The following is a 26,110-nucleotide window of genomic DNA, read 5'->3' as shown; positions in this document are numbered from 1 at the left end:
GCACCTGGCCCAATAATTGGTCCTTTTTAAGTAGACCTTATCTTTTAGAGCAACTTTGGGCTTACAGAAAAATTGCTCAGGGAGTATACAGAGTTCCCACAGACCCCCTCTCCCTGAGTCCCCCTCTGTTATTAACATCTTGCATTATGTGGTGCGATCTGTTCCAATTGATAAACCAATATTGATACATTAATATTAAGTCCAGAGTTTACCCCAGGGTTCATCCTTGCAAAATGTCCTTTAGCCACCATTATGGTGTCAAACAGAAGCGTCACTGCCTGAAAAGCCGCCTCTGCCCCGCCTGTGCCTTCCTTCCTCCCCCAGCCCCTGGCAGCCGTGGGTCTTTCCACTGCCACCTTGGCTTTGCCCTTTCCAGGCTGTGGTGTCGTTGGAATCATACAGCACGTAGCCTTTTGAGATTGGCTTCTTTCCATGAGTGAGATGCAGCTAGGGCTCCTGTGGGTCTTTTCATGGTTTCATAGTGCATTCTTTTCGGGCCGGATACTGTTCCATTGTCTGGATGTACCTCGGTTTATCCATTTGCCTGCGGAAGGACTTCTTGTTTACGTCCAAGTCTCGGCAGTCATGAATAAAGCCTCTGTAAACGTGTGTGTGCAGGTTTTAGGGTGGACACAAGTTTTCAATTCATTTGCAGAAAAACCCAGGAGGGCCATTGCTGGTTGTATGGTAGGAGGACGTTTGGTTTTGTAAGAAACTGCCCCGCGACTTTCCAAAGTGGCCACACCGTTTGGCGTTCCCACTGCAGTGGTGGCGCTTCCTGCTCCTCCACGTCACCCGCGTGTGATGTTGTCAGTGTTCTGGGTCTGGACCGTTCTCATAGGTGTGTCGGGACACGCTCTTCTGTGTCCACCTGCTAGACCTGAGCCAGGAGCCCCGCTGCAAGGGCAGCCCCTAGGCTGAGCTTTGTGAGTCAGGCTGGGGGAGCTGGGGCATTTTTACAGTGAGGGGCCCTGAAGGATTTTAAGGGAATGGACGGACGGGTTCGGCTGGGAAAGCACCTTCAGCCTGCAGATGAGAATCAGGTCAGAAGAGGGGGGAGGGGCCGTTCACACATACACTCATTCATTCATTCATGCAGAGGGTGGGGGAGGGGCCGTTCACACATACACTCATTCATTCATTCATGCAGAGGGTGGGGGAGGGGCCGTTCACACACTCATTCATTCATTCATGCAGAGGGTGGGGGAGGGGCCGTTCACACATACACTCATTCATTCATTCATGCAGAGGGTGGGGGAGGGGCCGTTCACACACTCATTCATTCATTCATGCAGAAGGTGGGGGAGGGGCCGTTCACACACTCATTCATTCATTCATGCAGAGGGTGGGGGAGGGGCCGTTCACACATACACTCATTCATTCATTCATAGACTCATTCATTCTTCCAGCCAATAAACACACACAAAAAGTGCAAACACTTGTAGTGAAATCAGTATAAGCACAAACCGGTGAGCCACCATGTTCAAATGCATGTTTTCAAAGGTTAGGAAGAATGGCAACCCCCTTGTTTGTTTCTGTTTTTGTTTTTGTTTGGTTTCGTTTTAAGACACAGTTTCACTCTTGTGCCCAGGCTGGAGTGCAGTGGCGCGATCTTGGCTCACTGTAAGCTCCGCCTCCCGGGTTCACGCCATTCTCCTGCCTCAGCCTCCCGAGTAGCTGAGACTACAGGCGCCCGCCACCACGCCCGGCTAATTTTTTTACGTTTTTGATAAAGACGGGTTTTCACTGTGTTAGCCAGGATGGTGTCGATCTCCTGACCTTGTGATCCGCCCGCCTTGGCCTCCCAAAGTGCTGGGATTACAGGCGTGAGCCACCGCACCCAGCCTGTTTCTGCTTTGTGTGTGTGTGTGTATGTGTGTGTGTGTGTATGTTTTGAGACAGGGTCTCACTCTGTTTCCCAGGCTGGAGTATGGAAGTGCAGTGACACAGCGAGAGCTCCTTGCAGCCTCAAAGCTCCTTGCAGCACCAGCCTGCGATCACCAGCCACACACGTGGCCACCTGGCATTTCTCCCAACCAGAAGAGAAGGCCCCCCACCCATGTGGGAGGCCTGCATTTGGGCAGGACCAGGACAGCAGGTGGGGGTGTGCTGGTGCTTCTCTCACGAAGCCCTTCAGAATCAGCTGCCATTAGAGACTTCTTGTCTCCCCATCGACCCCTCCTGCTCCTTCCCCCTCCCCAGCTCCCTCCCACCATCCCAGGCAACCTGGCCCCTTTGCTGCAGCAGCAGAGCCCCTGCCCAGCTCCTGGTGGCCTAGGGCTCAACAGTACCCCCATTCTAGGAGCCCCTTCTTAATCCCAGTTCCCCCACCATTCTTGCCCTCCTAGGAACCCTGCTCTCGGGTGCCACAAAGAGGGGGTGGCAGAGGTAGTCAACCCCTCACATGGCGTGGTCGGGGGCCTTTGAGGGTCCACATGGCCTTTTTGTGCCCCTGTAGTCCTTGGGATTCCCAGGCCTCAGGGCCTGGGCATGTGCTGACCCTCTCCTCCCAACCCCTGACACTTGCCACACCCTCTTCCCAGGGAGGCCTCATTCACCACCTCATTGAAAACTGCAGCCTCGGCCTGGCACGGTGGCTCACACCTGTAATCCCGACACCTTGGGAGGCCGAGGCGGGTGGATTATTGAGCCCAGGAGTTTAAGTCCAGTCTGGGCAACATGGTGTGACGCTGTCTCTGCAAAAAATAGACAAGTGAGCCAGGTGTAGTGGTGTGTGCATGTCGGTTGCTCATATTTCTGATCCCAGGGCTTGGCTGCTTCTGTCTGTTGCTCATTTTTTCTACAGGCTGAATTGTGTCCCCCTTAAAATTCTTACCTTGAGGCCGGTCCCTGTGGCTCATGCCTATAATCCCAGAACTTCGAGAGGCCGAGGCGGACGGATCACCTGAAGTCGGGTTGATCAGCCTGGCCAAGAGGGTGAAACCCTGTCTCTACTGAAAATACAAAAATTAGCCGGGCGTGGTGGCGGGCGTCTGTAGTCCCAGCTACAAGGGAGGCTGAGGCAGGAGAATCACTTGAACCTGGGAGGTGGAGGGTGTAGTGAGCCAAGATCATGCCACTGCACTGCAGCCTGGGCAACAGAGCAAAATCCATCTCAAAATATATATGTGTGTGTGTGTGTATGTATGTATATATGTATGTGTGTATATATGTATATCGTATGTTGAAGCCTTAGTCCCCAGTACTTCAGGATGTGACTGTTTTTGCAGATGGAGTCTTTAAAGACATAATTAAATTAAATGGGGTCCTATGGGTGGGTCTTAATCCAACAGGACTGGTGTCCTTGTAAGAAGAGGAGATGAGGACACAGACACGCACAGAGGGATAGCCCCGTTGGGGACACAGGGAGATGGTGGTATCTGCTAGCCCAGGAGAGAGGCCTTGAGAGGACCCAGCTCTACCTTGATCTCAGACTCCAGCCTCCGGGACTGTGAGAGCACAAATGTCTGTCATTTAAGCTCCCTGGACTTGGCGCTTTGTTACGGCAGCCTGAGCAAATTAGTTAGGGTGGAAATGTTTTCCTTACGTGTTTTTCCAAGTGCCTTTAATGTATGAATGACATTACTCCTTCTCTGTCATACTTGATTCCAAGTATTTTCCCAGTTTTGTCATTTGCCTTTTACTTTTTAAAAACACCTTCGTTGGGAGTGTCATTGACACTCAGTCATTGCCATGTTTAAACTGTACAATTCCATCCATCTTAATCTACAAAGAGAGCCACGAAGCCAACCCCATCAGGAGACAAACGCACCCATTGCCCCAAAATTGTCCCAGTGCCCTGTGTGACTCTCCTTCCCACCCTGGACCTCCCAGTCCCGAGCAACCGGTGTCCTGGTTGGTTTCTGCTTGTGTGTGTGTGTGTGTGTGTGTGTGTTTGAGACAGGGTCTCTGTTTCCCAGGCTGGAGTGTGGGAGTGCAGTGGTACAATGAGAGCTCCTTGCAGCCTCAACCTCCTGGGCTCGACGGATCCTCCTGCCTCAGCTCCCCGAGTAGCTGGGACCGCAGGTGCACACCACCACACCTGGCTAAGTGTTTTATTTTTTTTTGTAGAGACAAGGTATTGCTATGTTGCCCAGGCTGGCTTCAAACTCTTGGGCTCAAGTGACCCTCCTGCCTCCACCTCCCAGAGTGCTGGGATTACAGGCATGAGCCCTGCACCCAAGGCTGGGATTACGGGCATGAGCCCTGCACCCAAGTGTTTGTGCTTTTTTACAGAGTTACATAAATGACATCCTGTGGCACGCACGCACTCCTTGTCTGACTTCTGTCACGCAGCGTAACTGTTCTGAGATCCGTGCTTGCTGCTGTGTCTGTTGTAAACACTCATTTTTATTGCCACAGCATGGGTACACCGCACCCCGCTCATCTGTTCGTCTCTTGGTGGGCATCAGGGTGGTTTCCAGTTTTGAACGATGGAATGTAATGTGGCCATTTGCATTCACACGCAGGTTTTCAGAAGGACATACATTTCCTTTGCTCTTGGGGAGAGACCTAGAAATAAAATGACTAGATGCCGTGGGAGGCGTGTGTGAAACTTGTTCAGAAATGGCCTAGCTCTCATTTCATGTTGCAGTTGGAGTGGTTCGTCTCACTGACTCTGGCCCTTCTTAGACGTGTAGGGTGCGGTCTGTGATTTTGGCTTGCGTGTCTCCAAGGACCAACGGTGCTGTGCAGCTTTGCACATGCTACTTCACCACTGATATATCTTGTTGGGGGAAGCATCTGTGCAGATCCTTTGCCTGTTGCTGTAAAAGTGGGTTATTTGTTTTCCTATTGTTAAGTCTGAGAGGTCTTTTTTTTTTCTTTTTTTTTTTTTTTTTTTTTTTTAGTTTTACTCTTGTTGCCCAGGCTAGAGTGCAGTGGCACCATCTTGGCTCACTGCAACGTCTGCTTCCCGGGTTCAAGCAATTCCCCTGCCTCAGACTGCCGAGTAGTTGGGATTACAGGCATTTGCCACCACGCCTGGCTAATTTTTGTATTTTTAGTGGAGATGGGGTTTCACCATGTTGGTCCGGCTGGTCTCAAACTCCTAACCTCAAGTGATCCACCCGCCTCAGCCTCCCGGAGTGTTGGGATTACAGGCGTGAGTCACCATGACAGTTCTTTATATATATTCTGAATCGGTCCTTGATGAAATAGATTTGCAAAGATTTTTCTCCTGGTTGGTGGCTTGTCTTCTCACCGTTAACCATCTGAAGAGCAAATTTTAAACATTTTTGGTGAATTTCAGTTTGTCAATTTGTTCTTTTAGGAATTGTGCTTTTGGTATCATGTCTGAGAAATCTTTGCCTTATCCAGAGTCATAAACATTTTCTCCTGTGTTTTTATGGTTCCAGCTTTGCATTGAGACCCATGATCCTTTTTGAGTTCATGTCTGTGTATAGTATGAGGTATGAATGCAAATTCTTCTTTTCTTTTTGCATGTGGAGATCCAGTTGTTCCTGAATATGAGATTGCTGCAGCATGCTTTCTTGAAGAAGCTACAAGTGTGCACCAAGTCGCCTTTGTACCTTTGTCAACAGTCTGAACTGCGCATGGTGGTGGGTGCCTGTGGTCCCAGCTACTTGGGAGGCTGAGGTGGGAGGATCCCTAGAGCTTGGGAATTTGAGGCTACAGTGAGCAGAGATTGCACCACTGCACTCCAGCCTGGGCAGCAGAGCGAGACCCTGCCTGAAAAAAAGTCATCAGTATGTATGTGTAAGCTTGTTTCTGGACCATTTTCTTTTGGATCTATTTGAGTATTTTTATACCAGTATCATTCAGTTTTGATTACTCTGGTCTTAATATGAATTCTTAGAATGTTAGCTCCTCAGTTGTGTTCTTTTTCCAGATTGAGCTCTTCTACCTCCTCTGCTTTTCCATATGCATTTTAGAATGGACCTGTTAATTTATACAAATGTAGGGAGAGTTGACATCTTAACAGTATTGAACTTACGAATCCACAAACCCTGGATCTCCCTGTTTATTCAGGTCTCTTCTTCAACTTCTTTCAAGAATGTTTCACTCTTTCAATTTGGAGGTCTTTCACATCTTTTGTCCGACGGACCTCTACGTACTGTCTATTTTTATACAGTTAGGAAGTGGTATTTTCTAATGTCAATATCTGATAGCTGATTACCATTTTATAGAAACGCAATGGACTTTGTATATCAGTCTTGTTATTCTATTAACCTTATGAATCTCACTTAGTAATTCTTGTAGGTTTTTTTTTGTTTTTTATTCCATCGGGTTAGATGGTCACGTTTTCTGTAGATAAGATTGTTTTCTTTTTCCTTTCTCGTCTGTATGGCTTTTATTTCTTTTTAGGGGCCTAATTGCACAAGCAGGAGCCTCCAGGTCAATGTTGGATGGAGGTGATGAAGGCAGACATCCCAGCCTCCTTTCTGTTCTTGGTGAGAAGATGTTCAGTCTTCCACTGTTGGTTGTGGGGTTTTCATAGATATCCTGTATTAGGTTGGGGAAGTTCCCTCTATTCCTAATTTACTGAGTGGTGTTTTTTAAAAAAATCGGGAACCGATGTTAGATTTTTCAAATGCTTTTCTGTACCGTTAAAAGAAAAACCTTGGACAAATTAAACTTAACAGAGTTTAATTAAGCAAAGAACCCCTCGCTAATTGGGCAGCCCCCAGACCCAAATAGGTTCCGAGAGGCTCCGGTACTGCTGCATGGCTGAAGATTGGTGGACAGAAACAGGAAAAGAGGTACAGAAAACGGAAGCAAAGCCCAGAAACCACCGGAGGGGCTGCAGCTCGAGGCTTGCCTTATCTGAACACGGTTTGAATGGCCGGCACCCTTGATGCGCGGAAACCCGGTGAGTGGCACAAGGGCAGGTTTCAGTCTGTTTACATCTCCAGTTAGGTTTCAGTTCATGGTGGATGGAGAAGGCGGAACGTAAACTATGTCAGGAGGCAGCTTTACGCCAAGATTAATTTAACGATTTCCCCCTTTAGACATTGACGTCCCTGTCGCCATCGTAAATGTAGGTATTTGGTCCCAAGTCCCGCTGGGAAATAGCAGAACAATGGGTTTCGTAAGTGGGAACGAGGACCTAGGGTTATATTTTTTGTAAGGAATAGAGGGGAACCTCCTTGTGCTGGAATTTCATGTGCTCAGAAAAACAAACCCTGGTCTGCCTTAGGACCCATCCGCTTCTGTAAAGCTTCAGTCTGATGGTGTCACATTTAGCTTGCGTGACTCCATCTGGGTTTGGTCTGATCTGTTGGGGCCTCTTGCAGGAGCTCAGTTCAAAACAATGGCCTCTTATAATGTTGTTTAGAAATTCCCTGCCTTTGGTCAGGTTCTTATTTAGTGGAAAGTGTAGCCAAGCCTTAGGGCCTTCGCACCCCCCTCAGTCACCGCCACTTCGGGCTTCTGGTCACAGCATGTCATTCGTGGGTTACGATGTCCGTGTGTTTCTTTGAGTTCTTGTTGCTCCAGTCAGAGAGACACCATTTAACATCCTACAGATGGCTATGTGCAAACATGTGAAACTTCTGAGAGAATGCAGAGCACCAGGGAGACGAGTATTATGACTGTTAGGAAGATCATATTTAATACCAAGAATTTGGAGCATGCTTCTTAGGTGGGGTCCCGTGAGCCAAACCAACGAAAATCAAACAGATCAGAGAGTGAGCTAGATAAAGAGTCTACTCATTTCAAACAAGCAGCCTGTTTGTTAATCCCCCACAACCGAACCTTTCTAATACCCGATACATTCCTCCATGTGCAACAAGAAGTGTCAGCAATGGCACAGATACTCCTCTGTTTAGCTAGTAAGGAATCCAGAGCAAGTCTATCATCTCACACACCTTTAGCAAGAGAATTTAAGGACTGTTGTGTAACCATAGCCTTTGGAGTAGAATCTGTTCTAGAGCCAATTACGAGGGATGCTTTTTATTTATTTTTGTTTTTTTGAGACGGAGTCTCGCTCTGTCGGCTGGAGTGCAGTGGCGTGATCTCGGCTCACTGCAACCTCCACCTCCTGGGTTCAAGTGATTCTCCTGCCTCAGCCTCCCGAGTAGTTGGGATTACAGGCGCCCACCATCACACCCAGCTTATTTTTTATATTTTTAGTAGAGGTAGGGTTTTGCCATGTTAGCCAGGATGGTCTTGATCTCTTGAACCTCGTGATATGCCTGCTTTGGCCTCCCAAAGTGCTGGGATTACAGGCGTGAGCCACCGTGCCCGGCAGAGGGATACATTTTAAATCTTTGCCTCGTTTACTCCAAACTGTGGAAAAAGAGGCCTCAGAAATGATGCCCATCTAGAAGAGTGAAGCTCTTGCCAGAGTTCTCTTTAAGCTGTGATGTAGAGGAATGGACCGATGTTTGTGACTGATTATAAAGCAACAAAGGCACCATTAACATTTTTCACCCAGGCTGGGCGCAGGAGCTCACACCTGGAATCCCAGCACTTTGGGAGGCTGAGGTGGACACTTGACGTCGGGAGTTCGAGACCAGCCTGGCCAACGTGGTGAAACCCTGTCTCTACTAAAAATACAAAAATTAGCTGGGCGTGATGGTGGGTGCCTATAATCCCGGCTACTCGGGAGGCTGAGGCAAGAAAATTGCTTCAGTCCGGGAGGCAGAGGTTGCTGTGAGCTGAGATCACACCACTGCACTCTAGCTCAGGCAACAGAGTGAGACTCTGTCTCAAAAAAAAAATTTTTTTTTCCACCTACATTGACCCTTCATCTTCCAACTGTCAAGGCAAAAGGTTGGTCACGTGTAGGATTGGCTGCAAAATCCTCCACAAATAAAAGTATACCCCATGAGCGCACATAAGAGGTCCCTTTTTAGTTCTATTGTTCAGAGGCATAACAGTCTCGAGATAAGTTCTTGGGGAAAAGCTGTTCACATCTGGGATGCCATCTGCTTCTGGGCCGAGACTTCCCTGATTGGCTTTACCTTAAAATCTCCGATGGGGCTGCAGTTCCTAGAGTCTGGCGGTGCCCTCTTGAGCTGTGAGATAATGAACCCAGGGTTCAAAGTCCTAAAGTTTCACTGCAGTGTGGGTGGCAAGGGCAGCCTTTCTGTGATATTCTCAGAAAACCAAATGTCTGAGTTTTAGATTGTGAAGGGCTTAGTAGAGTCCTCAGTGTACCATGAAAAGCTTTCTGTACCTGGTAAAAATATACTCAGGCATAATGCATTAAGGCCTTGGAGCCTTTAGTCATATTGGAGATGAGGAGTGGAAGATACATGAGGTTCTATATGGGCCTTCCAGGGACTATTTCATAAGGTGTCAACCTATGTTTTCCACTGGAAATGGACCCGATGGCCATTTACCTGCAACACCCTTGACCAAGGCAGCCCGCTTCATTCAGTTCCCTTGCTTTTAATATTATCGTATCTGCAACAACTTATTTAGCAGTTTTTCCACTTGAGCAGTGGAACAAGTACCTCTGTCACTGGAGATTTCTCAGGGAACGTCCCATGAGAAAAACAATTTTCTAATAATCTTTTAGCTACTGCTGTAACATCAGTGCTCTTGCCTGGGAAAGCTTCTATATAATCAGAAAACAGGCATTGAAAATGACAATGGAAGGAAATCCCTCCAGTAACGTTTAAATGGCCCATCAAGTAGCACAAGTATAATTGAAGTTTTGATTGTCCTCCCAGGATTATGGGTTTGGCAAACTAAACATTGGTCGTAAACCATTTTAACAACTTACAACAGTCACCATGCCAAGCACATGTCTATATGATGTATATATAATATGTATATACAAAAAATATATATAATATATATATAATTTGGATTGTTTTGTCTCTTCCATGATGAGTCATGGCATGCAGAGCATTTAATAATAGAAGATTGAAGGACACAGGAAGAACCAGGTGGCCATCTGGGCTGTCCGTGTGGCCATGCTTGACACTGGACTTATATCTTCTTAAATACCAATGTTGTTTCTCCAATTCAGGTGTATAGCACTGTTTATTGGAAGGGTTATCGTAGGTAATTTGACTTGGACTATGGATTTTATTCAAATTGGGTACTGGCTGATTTAGCATGAAAAGCTGGCAAAGTATTTTCTTGGTATTCAATTAATTTTTGTCCTGCCCAGGTTAGCCATTTGATAAACCAGTCAATGTTTTCGTTAGAGTTCCAGGAATTTTTACCCAGTCCAAATGATATTACACTAAAGTTATCAGAAGCCTATTCGAGAGGGCTTACCAGGGTCCTTTCTATCCTTTCAAGAACCTCCTAGAAGACTTAGTATTGTAGGATTGTGCATGCTTGTGAAGAGTTTTCAGAAATGTCAGAAAAAAGCAGTTAACTATGGAAATGACTTAAAATGGCCATGGTTAAAGACAGAATTGACAAGGAATTTTGGTTATTTCTGTGGCCTACAATAACTTAACATAACTTAACATAATTATGTTACACATTGAGTAACATAATTACTCAAATGTAATTATGAGTGACAGCATATACCAAGATGTATCAGAATTTTAGGAACCCCATACAATTTTGGAGCACATATTAATGATGTATTCATAAATAATATCTCAAATAAGGTTAAACATCATTTCTTATTTGGCAGTGCTTCCCATGTAATTTAGTTTATCAAATACTTCTGTCACTCTCCTGTTTGGATACTATAGGGGCCCTTAGTAGCATCCCAAAATTAGTTTGAAGTTGAAAAGATACCTGATTTTACAATTTAAATGTGATTTTGGGAAGCCTGTCAAAAATGTCAAAGATCTAAAACACTCAAGCAAAATAGGTTTACAGGTGACTGTAGAATTGTCATTCTTTTAGCCAAAGTGATATTTCTAAGATTTTAAAAAGCAAAAACCTGTATTCTTTGTTAGAGAAGGGATTCAGTGTTTTACACTGAGAAAGACAGCATGAGACAGAATCTCTTTTGTCTCTCTCTGTCTCTTGCAGTTTACTCAAAAGATTAACAATCGTTATTACTATCTCTTACTAATACACATAAAAATTCTTGTTCAAAAGAGAGAAGCAAATTTTACTTTTAGACTAGTATATTTATCAATACTAAAACTGATTTTCATAAAACGTTATAAACAAATCAATCTGGCCGGGGGTGGTGGCTCACGCCTGTAATCCCAGGGCTTTGGGAGGCTGAGGCGGGTGGATCATGAGGTCAGGAGTTCGAGACCAGCCTGGCCAACATGGTGAAACCCTGTCTCTACTAAAAATACAAAAAATTAGCTGGGCATGGTGGCGGGTGCCTGTCATCCAGGCACTCGGGAGGCTGAGGCAGGAGAATTGCTTGAGCCCGGGAGGTGGAGGTTGCAGTGAGCTGAGATGGCGCCTTTGCACTCCAGTCCAGGCAACAGAGCAAGACTCGGTTTCAAAAAAAAAAAAAAAGTCCATCCAATCTCACTCATCTCGTGACTAAACAAGGTTTTCCTAAGCCTTTTAGAATCTTACATATAATTTTAAAATTTTTCTTCTTAACTTTCTATATTTTTGTTTTACCTGCATCTTTTTATTCCTTTGATTTTTTTTTTTTTTTTTTTTTTTGAGATAGAGTCTTACTCTGTTACCCAGGCTGGAGTGCAATGGCACAATCCTGGCTCACCACAACCTCTGCCTCCGTGATTCAAGCAATTCTCCTGCCTCAGTCTCCCAAGTAGCTGAGAAAACAGGCAAACACTACCACACCTGGCTAATTTTTGTATTTTCAGGAGACAGGGTTTCCCCATGTTGGCCAGGCTGGTCTCGAGCTCCTGACCTCAGGTGATTCAACCTGCCTCGGCCTCCCAAAGTGCTGGGATTACAGGCATGAGCCATCACTCTCGGCCTATTCTCTCAGTTTGAAATGAGCTTTAAGTAGCTTCAAACTAGAAGGAATGATTTTTAAACACATTTTTCATGCCTTTATACCTTTTCTCACCAAAAGCATATCTTGATTTTTTTATATTGTCGGTATACAGCATTGTTTTTCTTATATCTATAGTAGTCTTAATTGCAAATGTTAACTACACTTATATCAGTAACCCAAATCCCAGTGAAAACCCTAAGAAATAATTGTGAACTATTTTATATCAGTATTTGTAGAGGAGAACCACTTCATAATTTTTTTAGAAAGATGTTTCTTCAAATATTTGTTTACAGATCTAATACATTCACTTTTGTTTGTTTGTTTGTTTGTTTGTTTAAGATGGCGTCTCGTTCTGTCACTCAGGCTGGAGTGCAGTGACCTGATCTCAGCTCACTTCTACCTCTGCCTCCTGGGTTCAAGTGATTCTTCTGCCTCAGCCTCCCGAGTAGCTGGGATGACAGGCACGTGCCACCACGCCAGGGTGCAGGTGTAATTTTTGTATTTTTGGTAGAGACGGGGTTTCACTATGTTTTGCCCAGGCTTGTCTCGAACTCCTGACCTCAGGTAATCTGCCTGCTTCGGCCTCCCAAAGTGCAGGTTTTACTTTTTTTTTTTTTTTTGAGATGGAGTTTCACTCTGTCACCCAAGCTGGAGTGCAGTGGTGCGATCTCAGCTCACTGAAACCTCTGCCTCCTGGGTTCAAAAGTTGCTGGGATTACAGGCGCAGGCCACCATGCCTGGCTAATTCTTGTAGTTTTTAGTAGAGCCGGGGTTTCACCATGTTGGCCAGGCTGGTCTGGAACTCCTGACCTCAGGTAATCCATCCCCTTCGGCCTCCCAAAGTGCTGAGATTACAGGCGTGAGCCACTGCACCCAGCCTACATTTAGATTTTCTATACATATAAAATAAGATGCCAAAGTATTTAAATCTAAGCTCATGAATCTCACGCCTGAAATCCCAGCACTTTGGGAGGCCGAGGTGGGTAGATCACGAGGTCAGGAGTTTGAGACCAGCCTGGCCAATATGGTGAAACCTCGCCTGTACTTTTTGTAAAAAAACAAAACAAAACAAAACAAAATTGTAAAAAAATACAAAATGAGCCAGGCATGGTGGCACATGCCTGTAATCCCAGCTACTTGGGAGGCTGAGGCAGGAACTGCCTTCCCCTTGAGCCCAGGAGGTGGAGGTTGTGGTGAGCCAAGTTTGCGCCATTACACATGATCCTGGGCGACAAGAGCAAAACTCCATCTCAAAAAAAAAAAAAAAGAGGCAAGATGGAGTCAATTAATTGGATGTCTTTCACCATCTCAAAGAGACAGTGCAAAGGTGATTTCAGCTTTATTTCCTAAATATTATCAGATACATGTAATGCAAAGAGACATATAACAGACACAGATAGAAACAGATCTTACAGATTTCACAAAGCATTTTCATTTGCCAGCTTTCAGATAGTTTTTCTTTTCCCCCTTTAGACGATCAATCTTCTGATTACTTGTTTTTTTTGTTTTTTTTTTTTGAGATGGAGTCTCACTCTGTCGCCCAGGCTGGAGTGCAGTGGCCGGATCTCAGCTCACTGCAAGCTCCGCCTCCCGGGTTCTAGCGATTCTCCTGCCTCAGCCTCCCGAGTAGTTGGGATTACAGGCGCCCACCATCACACCCAGCTTATTTTTTATATTTTTAGTAGAGACGGGGTTTCACCGTGTTAGCCAGGATGGTCTCGATCTCCTGACCTCGTGATCCGCCCGTCTCGGCCTCCCAAAGTGCTGGGATCACAGGCTTGAGCCACCGCGCCCGGCCTGATTACTTGTTTTATCATACTAAGCAATTGTCAGCTAGGGAACAATTTGCCTTCAAAAAATATAACTCTTAGGTGAAACAAGGCAGAAAATGTGTAGAGCTGAGACTTTCAGCTTAAATACTGTACCATCATTTGCTCAAATCAAGAAAAAAGCAAGGCCCAGTTAAGACAAGATGGCCAGGAAAAACACGTTAAACAAAGGTAAGACTTGTTATGTAAATTTAAAACCAAGGTACGTCCCTCCCAGACATTGCAAATGGAAATGTCTTGTGGAGATGTAAATTTCTTTCACAAAATGGTTTCAAGATAGTAGTTGAATGTCAGAAAGGTGCATTTGAGTTACTAGGCTGGTTGAAACGTAATTGCAAAAACCACAATTACTTTCGCACCAACCTGTGGATAGGTGGTCCTTCTAACTGTAACTACTATTTCTTAGCTAAAATTACTGAGTACAGGGTGGGGCCCATTAAGGAATAGGGCAGAGAAAGCCTTCCCTCTGCCTGGGCTCAGCGTGGATGGGTCTGAAGTAAGCCTGCTGGATCTGAGAGACCTTTTAGAAATCCTTCATCTAGGATAGCTTTCTGTCCGGGATAGTAACCAGGCCAAAAGCCCAGAAGATTCATTCTTTTCTTGTCAACTGGTCACTTAAGCTTTTTGTTTGTCTTAATTAATTAATTTACATTTATTATCTTATTTTGACTTTATCTTATTTGGCAGTGTGTTGCTCTGTTTCCCAGGCTGGAGTGCAGTGGTGCCATCACAGCTCACTGCAACTGTTACAGGAGAAGGGTCCTGATCCAGACCCCAAGAGAGGCTGCTTGGATCCTGTGCAAGAAAGAATTCGGGGTGAGTCCACAGCGCAAAGCAGATACAGGTTTATTAAGAAAGTAAAGGAATAAAGAATGGCTACTGCAGGGACCAAGCAGCCCCGAGGGCAGCTGGTTGCCCCTTTTTATGGTTATTTCTTGATGATATGCCAAACAAGGGGTGGATTTACTCATGCCCCCCTTTTTAGGCCATATAGGGTAACTTCCTGACGTTGCCATGGCGTTGGTAAACTCATGGCACTGGTGGGAGTGTAGCAGTGGGGACGACGAGAGGTCGCTCTTGTCACTATCTTGGTTTTGGTAGATTTTAGCCGGCTTGTTTACTGCAACCTGTTTTATCAGCAGGGCTTTTATGACCTGTATCTTGTGCCGGCCTCCCGTCTCATCCAGTGACTTAGAATGCCTGACCATCTGGGAATGCAGCCCACTAGGTCTCAGCCTCATTGTGCCCTGCTCCCGTTCAAGATGGAGTCGCTCTGGTTCACACACCTCTGACACGGCCTCTGTCTCCCGCCTCAGCCGCCTAAGCAGCTGGGACTACAGGTGAGTGCTACCGTGCCCGGCTAATTTTTTTTTTTTTTTTTTCTATAGAGAAGGCAGGGCGACGGGGCGGGGGCTAGGGGAGCGGGTGCCTCACTGTGTTGCCCAGGCTGGTCTGAAACTCCTGGGCTCCAGCGGATCTTCCCACCTTGGCCTCTCAAAGTGCTGGAATTATAGGCGTGGGCCACCTTGCCAGGACTTACTTGCCTTTTGTGCAGACGCTTTTAAAAGAGGGAATAAAAATATTGAAATCATGTTAGAAGCTTCTTCATGTCAATCAGCATCCCCGATGGGACTGATTAGGAGGCCTTGTGTTTAGGCGTACTTCTTACAGTGCGGTGGCGTTCACCTGGAACATCCCACCGAGATTTCCGTTCACCGTTAGTAAGATGCCACCATTTCTGTAAACATTTGCTGCGCCCGGGACCTAACACGGATGGATGTACGAGCCAGAAGGTGCTCGGTTTCTCAGAGACGAAGGATCGCGTTTTACATTAAACGTTGGCTTTGGCTCTTAGATCCCCCCGATTAACTCAGCAGTGATTTTTCCCCACCTTAGTGTGCACGAAAAAGAAACCAAGAGAGGAGAACACGAAACTCCTTGTGAGCGTCCAAAAGCTGGAGCCTGCACCTCCTGCAGTCCTGCCATTTACAGCTAGTTTCTGCCTGACCCAGTCAGACATACGAGGGCCTCTAACTGGATCCAAGCCAGTGGATGATCAAATCAGATTCCATCCTGGACCCAGTCCAGTTTCTGTCGCGACTTCTGAACCCAGTTTAGATAAAACGTTTGCTCAAGCAAACTCAGAGAGCTCAAAACACACATCATGAAGCTTTGGAATCCAAGAGAGAACTTCCCACGAACCCCGGCTGCTCTGAGAGAGCAGAGGGCACAGTGGGCCCTGTGGGTCCTCCTTTGGTCAGTCAGAGCTCCTGGGGGCCTGTGGAAGCTCTACGCCAGGTCCACTTCTGATGCCATCCGTTTAAAGAGAAAACTTGGCCGGGCGCAGTGGCTCACGCCTGTAATCTCAGCACTTTGGGAGGCTGAGGCAGGAGGATCGCCTGAGCTCAGGAGTTCGAAACCAGCCTGGCCAACATGGTGAAATTCTGTCTCTACTAAAAATACAAAAATTAGCCAGGCGTGGTGGCGGGCATCTGTAATCCCAGCTGCTCCGTAGGCTGAGGCAGGAGAATCACTTCAACCCCGGAGGTGGAAGTTGTAGTGAGCGGAGATAACACCCCTGTACTCCAGCCTGGGCAACAGAGCGAGACTCCATCTCTAAATAAATAAATAAACACACAAAAATTAGCCGTGCATGGTGGCACATGCCTGTAATCCCAGCTACTCGGGAGGCTGAGGTGGGAGAATCACTTGAACCCGGGAGGCGGAGGCTGCAGTGAGCCGAGATCGTGCCCCTGCACTCCCGCCTGGGCCACAGTGGGAGACCCTGTCTCAAAAAAATAAATAAATAAAAATAAAGAGAGGCCTTAGATAATTCAACAGAGTTTAACTGAGTAAAGACTCGTTCACACATCAGGCAGCCATGTGGGGCCTGAATTTTCTTTGTGGGAGGGTTTTTGCTGCTCTCTTTACTAGAGAGTTCTTTAGGTCAGTTGTTTCTTCTTGTGTGAGCTTTGGCATTTTCAGTTTTTCAAGAAACGTATCCGTTTCATCTAACTTGTCAAATTAATTTGGCATAAAGCTGTTCACCAATATTTTCTTCTTTCTTTTATTTTTATTTTTATTTTTTTAGACGGAGTTTCGCTCCTGTCGCCCAGGCTGGAGTGCAGTGGTGCAATCTTGGCTCACTGCAGCCTCTGCCTCCTGGGTTCAAGTGATTCTCCTGCCTCAGCCTCCTGAGTAGCTGGGATTACAGGCGCCCACCACTGCCCCCGGCTAATTTTTGTATTTTTATTGCAGATGGGGTCTCACTATGTTGGGCAGGCTAGTCTCCAACTCCTGATCTCAGGTGATCCACCCACCTCAGCCTCCCAAAGTGTTGGGGTTACAGGCGTGAGCCACTGTGCCCGGCCTCTTTGTTCTTTGAATTTCTGCAGAATCTGTACTCACGCCACCTCTCTTATTCCTGCTATTGGTAATTTCTGTCCTTCTCCTCCTTTCCCTGGGCCCTCCCCCATCAAGCTGGTGAAAGGTTTATCAGGATTATTGATATTCTTAAAGAACCAAGTTTGGTTTTCTCAATTTTGTTCTATTATTTATTGTTTTCTGTTTTATCAGCTTCCACTTGATGTTTACTATTTCCTTTCTTCTGCCCACTTTGGATTGAATTTGCTTTTCTTTTTCTATTTTCCTTAAGCTGAGAGCGAGGTCGTTGATTTGAGACTTTTCTTCTTTTGTTTTTCTTTTTGAGACCGAGTCTTGCTCTGTCGCCCAGGCTGGAGTGCAGTGGCGCGATCTCAGCTCACTGCAACCTCTGCCTTCTGGGTTCAAACGATCCTTGTGCCTCAGCCTCCCTAGTAGCTGGGATTACAGGCATGTGCCACCACGCCTCACTAATGTTTGTATTTTTTGTAGAGATGGGGTTTCTACCAAATCCTGGTAGAAATGTTGCCCAGGGTGTTCTTGTCCTCCTGGGCTCAAGCAGTCCTACCCCCGCGGGCTCCCAAAGTGCTGGGATTACAGGTGTGAGCCACAACACCTGGCCAGTTAAACCATATTTCTTATTGGCAGTACATAGTTGGGCTTTGCTATTTTATCAATTAGACAACCTCTGGTTGGGGGTGTGCGGATGGGGTCTCACTGTTGCCCAGGCTCGAGTGTGTTGATGCAATCACAGCTCATGGCAGCCTCGACCTCCAGGGCTCAAGGGATCCTCCTGCCTCAGCCTCACAAGTAGCTGTGACTACAGGCACATGCCACCACGCCCAGCTAAATTTTTTTTTTGGAGAGATGCATTCTCCCTCTGTTGCCCAGGCTGGTCTTGGACTCCTGGACTCAGGGGATCCTCCTCTACCAGCCTCTAAAACTACTGGAATTACAGGAGTGAGCCACCATGCATGGCCCCTCTGCTGCTTAATCGGGCAGTTGAGCCCATTGATGTTTAATGTGTTTACTGGCATGGTTAAGTTAGAGTCTGTCACCTTGTTACTCGCTTTCTATTTGTCGCATCTGTTCTTTTCTCCCCTTTCCTCTTTTTTCTGCCTCCCATTGCGTTCGTGAGGAGTTTGATTCATCACGTCATCTTGTTCGCTGGCGTTTTCGCCGTGACTCTGTGTTGTTGTTTTAGGGGCGGCCGTAGGGTAGTGGTGAGCTTTAGCGTCCCACGGTTGGCTTTGAGTGACGGATATTTCCTCTTTTTTATGGGTCACCCTTTCCTGCTTCTGTGTCTTTTTGATAATTTTTTATCGGAATGCAGACATTGTAAACTTTAACTCGGGTGGGAGCTGGATCCTTTTATATTTCCACAAATATTCCTGAGCTTTGTTCTGGAATGTAGCTGTTTATCTGCAAGCAGTTTGATCCTTTCGAGTATTACTTTTACCATTTGTAAGGGAGGTCTGCAATAGTGTGGGCTAACTCTTCCCCACCATGGGGGCAAGCTGTTTCTGAGCACCCCACCGCTGTGCGTGATAGGCTTTTCTGCTGTGGCTGCTGGGAGCAGACACAATTCCTAGGTCCATGCGAGCGCCCAGCACTGCCCAGCACTGGTCTCTCTAGTCCTTTCTGATAGTGCTTTCCTGTCTTGGGACGTTTCCCCTGGCATGTGCTGATGGCTCCGTCCCTAATACTCCAGGGGGACTCTCGGGTCTCAGCTTCTCTCTCTGGGCAGCTCTCTGAGCTTCATGAACTTCAGCTGCCTGGAGCCCCCCAGCTCTGTCTCATCAGCTCAGGGACTCTGTGGCCTCCATCTCAACTCCCACTTCCTGCACTGAAGCTTGGAAACCCACCAGAAAGTGCACAGGCAACGAGAGGCCCCCAAGGCCAGTTCCCAGCCCGGGAAGCACTGTTGTGCACCGCCCACGTGTGGGGTCTTGAGAGCCATTGTGTTGTGTGTTTGGTCTGTTCTGTGTTGCTGTTTGGTTGTTTCATTGTCTTGTGTATTTTGTCTGTTCTGTGTTGCTGTTTGGTTGTTTCAGGCAGGAAGATAAATCCAGTCCCTGCTACCCCATCTCAGCCAGGAGGGGAAATCTGCCTTTTAATGTTGGTGGACATGTTTGGGTAGACAGAAACTTGACGTGGTGAAGTAGTGAAATGGGCTGAGCTGCCCTTTTCTTCCATCCTGTTTCCACTGTTCTAAAGCTCGAAACATTGTTCCCCAGCGTGAAAGCAGATGAGTGTGCACCACACCTCTCTAGCTTATGTATTTATGTATTCAGGATGGAGTCTCGCTCTGTTGTCCAGGCTGGAGTGCAGTGGCGTGATCCAGGCTCACTGCAACCTCTGCCTCCAGGGTTCAAGCGATTCTCCTGCTTCAGCCTCCCCAGTAATTGGGATTACAGACGCCCGCCACCATGCCCGGGTTATTTTTTTATGTTTTTAGTAGAAACAGGGGTCTGCCATGTTGGCCAGGCACGTCTCGAACTCCTAACCTCAGGTGATCCAACCGCCTCAGCCTCCCAAAGTGCTTGGATAACAGGCGTGAGCCACCGCGCCCAGCCTCTGGCTTTATTTTTAACCTTTTTTTTTTTTTTCCCACGTCATGGCCTCTGTAATTCACCTGGAATGTATTTTGGCATTTGATGTGGAGAGCAAATCACACTGCCCCAGTGCACACCTCATTTTCTCGACCTCTTTTATGAAATATCCCCGCAGCTTTCCTCGACCCTGCCACCCCGAGGTTCCCGTGCACACATAATATTGCGGGATAGGTATTGTGGAATGAGGATCCGTGTTACAACCTACAAAAGGTGTGGTCGTGAAGTCAGGAGTCACGGTCTCAGAGTTGACGGCACTGCCTTGTAGCTCTGTGTGACCTTCAGGATTTTGTTCAACCCCCTCTGAGCTTTGGTTTGCTCTCTGGGAAGACTCCAAGGGTAAGAGCATCTACCTCCTCAGCCTGCTGTGAGAGTTACGGGGCCTGGGCCAAAGACGCTTTGTCCGCCTGCTGGTCTGCAGGGAGCTCTAAATATGAATCTGCTACATCACCTTCACTTCTGAAATCTGCTCTGATGTTCCAAATGTTCTTGGCCGTTCCTCCGTGTTTCTCCTGTATGAATTTCAGCTTCTTTTTGCCAAGTATCTCCCCACCCCCGCCCACCCCCACCCCCAAATAAACTCACTAGAATGTTGGTTGAAAATCTGATAAGCCTACACATTGATTTGGAGAGAAATGATTTTTTGTAAGAGTCAAACTCCCTACCTATTTTTTTTTTCCCAAAAGTTTTTTCTTACATTTGTCATTCAAGTTTGTCATTTTCTTGCTACAGACTCCACACACTTTCCAAGAGGACCGTCGCTAAGTACTTTATACTCTTGTTTGGGTTTTTTTAGAGTAAAAAAATGTTCAAATTCGACCTTATGTTCTAGCTGGTGGTTGTTGGAAAATAATTTTAAAAACGGATTTAAAATATGTATTTTGCATCTGGCCGCGTTCCCGAATTCTCTCATTCTTTCTGAAAACTCTTCCGCCGACTCTCTGGAGCCGACTCTCTGGGGGCTCCTAGGAATGTGCTGTTTTGGCTCCTCCTTTCCAGAAGTTATACGTCTCATTTCCGCCTCACATCGCTGGCATTGTCCTTCATTTCCAGACCAGGGTCGAACAGTAATGGTAAAAGCAGGCATCCTTCTTGGGTTCCTGTCTTGGACTGGAACGCCTTAGTGTTCCAACAGCAAGGGGAGATAAAGGAAGTGCTTATTTATAGTTTTCTATAGTTTCTTGAGCTTTCGTGTTGTTTTGCCTTCAGAAACAAGAATTGACTTTTAGCAAATGCCTTTCCCCCTATAGTTAACAATCAGGAACTATTTAAACTATGCCAGTAGGCGTAAATAAAGTTAGGAAGAGCCCCCAACTACCCAGCCCCCACTTAGCTTAAGAAAAACAACATGGCTGGGCATGGTAGCTCAAGCCTGTAATCCCAGCACTTTGGGAGGCTTGAGTCCAGGAGTTTGATACTAGCCTGGGCAACATAGTGAGTCTCTACAAAAAATACAGAAGTTGGGGCCGGGCGCAGTGGCTCACGCCTGTAATCCCAGCACTTTGGGAGGCTGAGGCAGGCAGATCACGAAGTCAGGAGATTGAGACCATCCTGGCCAACACGGTGAAACCCCGTCTCTACTAAAAATACAAAAAGCAGCCGGGTATGGTGGCACGCGCCTGCAATCCCAGCTACTTGGGAGACTGAGGCAGGAGAATCGCTTGAACCCAGGAGTCAGAGGTTGCAGTGAGCTGTGATCGCCCTGCACTCCAGCCTGGTGACAGAACGAGACTCCGTCTCAAAAACAAAAACAAACAAAAAAGTTAGCCAGGCATGGTGGTGTGAACCTGTAGTTCCAGCTACTCAGGAGGCTGAAATGGGAGGATCACCTGAGCCTGGGAGGTTGAGGCTGCAGTCAGCCATGAGGGTGTGAGTGACTGCACTCCAGCCTGGGCAACACAGTGAGACCCTATCTAAAAAAAGAAGGAGGAGAAGGAGGAGAAGAAGAAGGAGAAGGAGAAGGAGAAATACAACATGATGACTTCATCTGAGTTGAGTGCTCTGTGCAGCTCCTTTGGGGTGGAATCTCCTCTGCTGGCTGGGACCTTTCATCATAAGTGTGTATTCTCTATATCCAGGTGCATGTGATATTTTAAAATATAAAAATATTGTTTAAATGTCATGTAAGTAGCGTGAGTTTTCCTTTTGCAACTGTTTCACCGCCACCCCAGTGTGGTTGCTGTGTCCGGGACTTCGCCATTGGTGGCTCACAGCCGCAGGTCAGTTTTAATCGTGTAGAACCCATCTATGAATACACCACAGTGTACCTGTCTATTCTGTTTGTGGTGAATGTGTGGAGGTTTTCTGATTCTTTGCAGTGACCAACAGCAATCTATACCCAGCAATGCAAATGCTGGACTGAGGGATGCACCCTGCGCACTGGCCGAGGTGTCCTTGGGCGTCATTGTGGTGTTTTTTTGTTTTGAGATGGAGTCTCACTCTGTTGCCCGGGCTGGAGTGCAGTGGTGCGATTTTGGCTCACTGCAACCTCTGCCTCCCGAGTTCAAGGGATTCTCCTGCCACAGCCTCCCAAGTAGCTAGGATTACAGGCACCCACCACCATGTCCAGCTAAGTTTTGTAGTTTTAGTAGAGACAGGGTTTCACCATGTTGGCCAGGCTGGTCTCAAATTCCTGACCACATGATCCACCCACCTTGGCCTTCCAAAGTGTTGAGATTACAGGAGTGAGCCACCATGCCTGGCTGTTGTTCTCTATTTTCAAGACGCCCTTTTAACTTTATAAGTAATCAGTCAGATGGTTCTTTGAAACTGAACATACCGGCCCCGGTTAACTTTCACCTGTGACTTGGGCATCCAATGATAATCCTTGTCTCAATCAGTGATCCCATCAGTGGTTGCAAAACAGTGCATTCTTAATGCTGTCATTTCACCTCCGTTTAGCTGGTGTTCTGCAAAAATGAACTTTTCCTTCTCCAGACTGATGTTTATATTTTGTTCATCCACTTTGCAGTTTTAATTTAGTTTCCCCTTTCATGCGTGTGCTGACAGTTCAGCTTCTCTTCTCTGCCAACTACCTGTTACCACCTCTCGCCCATTTTTCTATTCAATTGCTTGCCTTTTTTTCTAATGGTGTCCTACGTTCTTTTTAGATAGTGAAAACTAATTCTTGATCAGTGATACGTGTTACAAACACCTCCTCCCAAGAGATGGCTTGTTTTTTTTTGGCTTGGTTTATGGTGTCTTTTGATGAAGAGAAGTTCACTTATTAAAAACCTTAGTTTTTTCTTGTTGAATTTACCAATCTCTTTATTCTTTGGTTTGTAGTTTTTATATCTTGTTGAACATATGTTCCTTGCTACTAGCTGGGTGTGGTGGCTCACGCCTGTAATCCCAGCACTTTGGGAGGCTGAAGAGGGTGGATCACCTGAGGTCAGGAGTTCAAGACCAACCCGGCTGATGTGGTGAAACCCTGTCTGTACAAAAAATACAAAGATTAGCCAAGTGTGCTGGCAGGAGCTTGTAATCCCAGCTACTGAAGAGGCTGAGGCAGGAGAATCGCTGGAACCTGGGGGACAGAGGTTGCGGTGAGCCGAGATTGTGCCACTTCACCCCAGTCTGGGTGACAGAGTGAGACTCTGTATCAAAAAATAAAATAAAATAAAATAAGAAGTGGTGCGATCGCAGCTCACTGTAGCCTCCGCCTCCTGGGTTCAGTTGATTTTCCTACTTCAGCTTCCCGAGTAGCTGAGATCACAGGCACCCGCCACCACACCTGGCCAATTTTTTTGTATTTTTGGTAGAGATGGAATTTCACCATGTTGGCCAGGCTGGTCACAAACTCCTGACCTCAAGTGATTCGCCTGCCTCGGCCTCCCAGCATGCTGGGATTACAGGTGTGAGCCACTGCGCCCGGACCTCTCTTCTGTTCTTAGTTGACAAGAATGTCTGCCTATGAGTGATGGTATATTTTATCCAAATTATTTTTTAGTCTTTACATTCTTTATGTGTTGTAAACATGAATCAGTACGTCATTCAGTTTTCTGATGTAAAACTATTACATCAGAGTTAAAAGAACTCCCAAGGCTGGGAATGGTGGTTTTCACCTGTAATCCCAGCACTTTGGGAGGCCAAGCTGGGAGGATCACTTGAGACCAGGAGTTTGAGACCAGCCTGGGCAACATAGTGAGACCCCATCTCTTAAAAAAAAAAAAAAAAACCAGGTGTGCTGGTACGTAGCTGTGGTCCCAGCTATGTGAGAGAGTGAGGTGTGGGAAATCGCTTGAGCCCAGGAGTTTGAGGCTGCAGTGAGCCAGGATCTCACCACTGCACTATGGCCTGGGTGACAAAGTGAGACTTCATCTCTTTAAAAAGGTAAAATTTAAAAAATAATAATAAAGGACCCCCTTGGTCATAATGTAATTTTAAAAATTCATACTGTTTTTTTGCTTGGTAGGAGATTTAACTACTGGTTCAATGTCTTTTTTTTGTCTTTGCACCCCTGATTCGGAATGCAAGGTCCAATGTCTTTAAAATGAATTAGTCTATGCAGGGTTTGAACTTCACTTTGAGTCCATTCCATGTTATATTTCTCCTGGGAGTGGGCTGTTTTGCTCAGTTTTTAAATTGTCATAAAGTTGTTTATGGAATTCTTTCACCACAATGTCATCTCTGCAGCCTTTGTCATGGCGTTCCTCTTTTCGTCGACGTTGCTTATTTGTGTCTCTTCCTCTTTCTGCTAATTTTGTTGCCAGATGTCAGACTATTTATTAGTTTTTTCACAGAAACAAGTTTAAAATTATTTATTTATTTTCGAGCCAGAGTCTCACTCTGTCGCCCAGGCTAGAGTGCAGCGGCGAGATCACGGCTCACCGCAACCTCCGCCTCCTGGGTTCAAGCGATTCTCTCACCTCAGCTTCCCAAGGAGCTGGTATTACAGGCACCCACAACCACACCTGGCTAATTTATTTTTATTTTTTGTAGAGACAGGGTTTCGCCATGTTGCTCAGGCTGATCTGGAACTCCTAGGCTCAAGTGATCGGCCCTCCTCGGCCTCCCAAAGTGCTGGGATTGCAGGCGTGAGCCACTGCACCCGGCACACACAGCAGCAATGTTTAATTTGGTGGATCTTCATTAATTTTTATTTTTCATTCTGTTAACCTCTTACATTTCTTAATTATTTTCATTCTTCTCTTTCCCTTGGTTTTCATGTTTTGTTCATTTCCTAATTTCATAAATTACATGCATACTTATTAATACTTTCCCCTCTCTATTTTTTTGTTCGAGGGTAATCCATACTTTGTTTTCTTTGTTTTTTAGTCTTCCCCCTTTCTGGTGTAAGCATCCAGGCCCCCCATGTCCCTCTGTCTTGTTTTAGCTGCACCCAGGGCTTTGCTCTGGGGTCTCCCATTCTCCTTCAATTCCAGCCTCGCCCACTCTCCCTGACCACGTCCCCTCTGATCCCTGAGCGATTCAGGTGTTTTTACTTTCTCACCCTTGCTGAAAGGGCCGCCTTCCACTTAGTTGGGTTCTGACTTGGCTGCAGAGGGCAGACAGTTGACTGGGGCATTCTTGTGTCCGCGGCCAGCTTTGGTCACTGTCTCCCACGCGTCCTCTGGTTTGGAGGCTCTGCTTCCGTCCCTGTCTATTCCACCAAGCCAAGTCGTTTCGTTCCAGTCCCAGACGCCTCACCCTGCACTCTGCGGTGAGCACGCGCTGCGTTGCGCACTGGGATCGCGGACTCCTTTTCCCTTGTGATGCTGCCATGGGCTCCCACCGCACTCCCAGTCCCAACTGTGGGACGCGTGGGGGACGGAGCCCCTGCCCGTGGGTGGTGACCACCTCTGTCCCCAGCATAGCTGCTTGCCTCCTGTTCATTTGGTGCTCCTTGGGGGCCTTTCAGAACCAGGCAGCACAGCAAGACTGGCGACATCCAACCAACAGATTTCACCTGGGGGTACCCCGGTTCCCACCTTTGCATTACCCAGTGAACACGCCTCGTCGGGCACAGTGTGGCTGAGACTCCCGCTTGCAGGCCTGCCGTGCGGGTGCAGGCTGACGGTGCACATTGGCGTGTGTTGTGGGGTCACACACCTGGGATGATGTTGCTGTGTGTGTGTCTGTGTGTGTTGTGTGTGGGGTCACGCACCTGGGATGATGTTTCTCTGTGTGTGTTGTGGGCGGGGGTGATATTTCTGTGTGGTGTGTTGTGGGGGGTGATGTTTTTGCCTATGTGTGTGTGTGTTGTGGGAGTTGATGTTTGTGTGTGTTGGGGGTGATGTTTGTGTGTGTGTTGGGGGGGTGTTTTTGTGTGTGTGTGTCGGGGTGTTTGTGTGTGTCGTGGGGGATGATGTGTGTGTGTGGTGAGGGGTGATGTTTCTGTGTGTGTGTGTTGTGGGGGGTGATGTTTCTGTGTGTGTGTTGGTATTTGTGTGTGTGTTGTGGGGTGTGTGTGTGTTGGGGGTGTTTGTGTGTGTGTGTTGGAAGTGATGTTTCTGTGTGTGTGTGTGTGT

At 46.8% G+C, this 26,110-nt stretch overlaps 1 long non-coding RNA gene across 1 annotated transcript; it reads left to right on the top strand.

The window, feature by feature from the left end:
- The first annotated feature begins 6,446 nt into the window (after positions 1-6,446).
- Positions 6,447-20,241, top strand: LOC105503225. Its single transcript, XR_001000446.1, has 4 exons — positions 6,447-6,832; positions 14,335-14,463; positions 14,835-14,987; positions 19,714-20,241. It is a non-coding gene; the product is annotated as an uncharacterized LOC105503225 (long non-coding RNA).
- The last annotated feature ends 5,869 nt before the right edge of the window (positions 20,242-26,110 follow it).

The sequence above is a fragment of the Colobus angolensis genome, unplaced genomic scaffold (genome assembly GCF_000951035.1).
Source record: "Colobus angolensis palliatus isolate OR3802 unplaced genomic scaffold, Cang.pa_1.0 Scaffold84, whole genome shotgun sequence".
In the NCBI taxonomy this organism is placed as follows: domain Eukaryota; kingdom Metazoa; phylum Chordata; class Mammalia; order Primates; family Cercopithecidae; genus Colobus; species Colobus angolensis.
The sequence above is the reverse complement of the archived record's forward strand: the minus strand, read 5'-3'. Positions and strand labels throughout refer to the sequence as shown.